Source organism: Solanum stenotomum, chromosome 12, assembly GCF_019186545.1.
Source record: "Solanum stenotomum isolate F172 chromosome 12, ASM1918654v1, whole genome shotgun sequence".
NCBI lineage: Eukaryota > Viridiplantae > Streptophyta > Magnoliopsida > Solanales > Solanaceae > Solanum > Solanum stenotomum.
The window spans coordinates 28,363,307-28,366,964 of NC_064293.1; positions in this window are offsets into that span (position 1 = coordinate 28,363,307).

A 3,658-nucleotide genomic window follows, 5' to 3' on the forward strand; every position below is an offset into this window, starting at 1 on the left:
TGATTTTTGTGAAAAATAAGTTGACTTGATAAATTATTTTGAAATCGATGACGAAGAGAAATCGTGAGGATTCAAATGAATTATATCAAATTTTCTGATATTATTTTATAACTTTAATGGATGGTGGTGTTTGTTGATCGAAGTGACCAAAAATAGAGATGGATGGAAGTTGCCTTTATAATTCAGATGTCCGATTTTTTTTTCATTTTTGCAAATTCGATTAGCATTTAGCAGATTCAATTTTTTCTTTTTTATAAAAAGCGAAAAATAAAAATGAAGTACTAAAACAAAGTTTAAAATGATTAAAATGGGCTGAAGAAGAAGACAGTTGCTGGTATAGCCTATAGGGGTGGGGGTGGGGGTGGGGTGGGTTTGTTTTCTTTTTGGATATTATAAGACATCATTTTGGATAAAAGTTTATTTTTAATTATTTTAATTAATGCAATGCCAAGTGTCATAAGAAGGAAAAAAGGTACAAGTTTATTATTAATAAAAAAATATATATATAAAAGCTTGGGACCTGTTCACGCGCTTCAATGCAGTGAAATGCACTTATTTTGCCACATCAGCATTTTGTGTTTAATAGATACATGTTTTGAATAATTTAGGTGTTCAATAGGTACAAATCATAGTTGAGGTGTTTAAGTGAATTATGAGGACAACTTTAGGGGGTCGCAGATGACTTAAGCCAAAAATTAACCATCCAAAATTTAAGGGAAAAAGTGATGTGGTATTTGAATTTGGATAAGAGGATGAATGTGAGGAATTAGGGGTATTTTAGGCTGATTTAATTTGTGTAATTGGATCGGGTCATCAAGACTTTTCGGGGTTGGGAATAGAATGAGCTGCAATTTTGCTGAAAAAAATGACAATATTTACTATTTATTGAGAAAAAAGAGGAACCGAAGTCTATATATTAATTATCTTTGACCATTCTCACATTTTAGTTTTATAAATAGACTTTCTCTCTTTAAGTTTTAATGAAACCTCTTGTCATTTTTATGACAACTGAGAATTTTGACTTATCATAAAACCTTTTTTTTACTTCGACAAGATCTATGCCAATTGTCATTTGCAAAATTGTAACCGTTGCCGCACCATAGAGGTTGTAGTCGATGGTGTGGCGGTTGTTAGAAATTGATCATGTTAAAGTGAAATGGATATTTTTTTATTGTAAGCCAAAATATCTGAATTGTAATAAAAAAAAATAACGAGGATATCATTAAAGTTTTTTAAGAGAGAAGATCTAATTTGTAGAACTAAAAAGTGAAAATGGTCAAAGATAATTAATGTGTGGGTTTTGGTCTTCTTTTTTTTAATTAATTACGAATATTATCATTGAACAAACAAATATTAGTCGTTGATGATTTGTGTATATATTAGTGATCAACTTTATTTTATTCTGAATGACTTCTACTGAGTCAATAGAATAGGCCCGGATAACTAAGATTTTGCCTTTGGGAAATGATCAAACGAATAATTGAATCCCAAAGAGCTCAAAAATAGAAAGAATTTATTACAACTTTCTATTGCAATAATCCTATTTAATTATAAATTGTTGAATCAAATAAAAACATTTATTAGCTTTTTTGAGTTCTTTCTTCATATGTTCAATCCTTTCTTTAATTTCCTTTTGTATTTGTATACTTGCACCTTTCTTGTCTACATTTTTGGCTTGAAATTATTTTAAGTTGTTTGCTTTTTATATCTTAGAAGAATATCAACTGATTTCTCTCTATCAAATATAGTAAATTGATTGTATTATATTTTTAAAGATAGTAGGATATATAATTGATTCTGACTGATTTAGATACTTTGTGTCTTTATTCCTTTCTTGACTATCAAAACTATCATTCATATATGTATGCACAACTTTTATCAATAAGATCAACAAGCATTAGCTTTCAATGCAACTGTTTTATGGTATCGGAGCTAACGCCATGAGACTATTTGAGGAGAAATAAAGTGCAGGACTAAGCGCCTTTTTGGCACTAGTTCCGATATCACAAAGCAGTTGCAGTGAAAGCTAATGCTTGTTGATCTTATTAATAAAAGTTATGCATACATATATACATGATAGTCTTGATGACCAAGAAAGGAATAAAGATATAAGAGGTATCTAAATCAGTTAGAATCAATTATATATCCTACTATCTTTAAAGATATAATACAATCAATTTACTATATTTTATAGAGAAATCAGTTATGATATTCTTCTAAGATTACGATACTCCAAATAGCAATTGAAATTTCTTTCTTTACTTGTTTCAAGTACCTTTCGTTGATCTAGAATAAGTATTAGTAATCGACATTACCTTTTTGTAGCCTAATCCTTGCTATATATTTTCAATATTCTCTTTGTATTTGTTACATTATGTGAACGAGCAGTACATATAGAACAATGTTAAGTGTTAAAGTTCAATCTTATCAATTACGAAAGCAAAAATGTGTGATATTATGTTTATAGTCACTATTATGCATTATGACTACAAAATTTTATCTCGTGACTTGAATAATTGATGTTATTATCAAGTTGTTGTAATTAATGATGGTTATTTCATAACAGTGTAAGGAGGCGGCGGTCAACCATCCACTCTCGAGATTCAATTGGCATAGGCCATAGACAGAAAGGATGAAAAAAGACATAGGAATTTCCCCCTGAAACTAAAGGGGCCTCTCTCCATCCATAAAGGAAGAAGAAGGCAAGACTAAGTCATTTATTCTATTCTAAAAATGATAAATACTTCAAAGGTACAAAAATTATGAAATAAAGTACTTTGTCATAAAAAAATTCAAAAACAAAACGCGTCAACTAAAATGATTTCATAATTATAGATCTATTAATAAAAGTTTGCAACTATAGATATTTAAAGGGGTGAACAAGGACTCCTTATATAAGGTATGTTTTGGGCATAACATGACAACTTCTTCAAAAAGTTTAGTGAATTCAAAATTTAAAATTTCAGATCAGTGAAAAGATTGATCGCACAAAAGGAAAGTGAGAGATTAATGGCGAAGAGAAATAAACAGGGGAGACGGGGTTACCTTTTCAAACTGAAAGAGAGATGGAGGATGTCTTTTAGATCATTAATAGTGAAAATCCCATGGACAAAGCTTGAATCCGATGATTTTTATGAGCTTTTCCTTGTATATTCGGAGCTACAGTAGAGGCAATGGACTTTTGCCACTCTATCAAAACCACATTGGTAACCATTTCATCCACCGCAGCAAATCTCTGCAATGGAGGAAAAAGAGGTCAGAAGAAATAAGGAAAAGGGGAAAAGTACAAAAGATAGTGGAGGTCCACCTCTGCGAGCTTAGAAAGATGAATGACGGTATAAAGAAGAGGAAGACGTTGATGATCCATCGCATAAGAAGGAGAAAGGTGGAGTTGGTAACAACACCCAACGGCGATACTGGAGAGGAAAATAAGTAGCTCAATTTTAAAACCCTAGCTTCTACGGTGATATTTAAGAAAGGATGACCGTTTCACTTTTTGGACTGGGCCTGTTGTTTTTTTGTTTTCTCTTTGGGCTCATCGGGCTAATTTTGTACATAATTTCTAAGTCAATAAAAGAGCTTCAAGCTTAGATATTTAACCAAAAAATAATGGTATTTTATAATTTTGAAAATGAAGAAAAGACGATGTGAAGGTGAT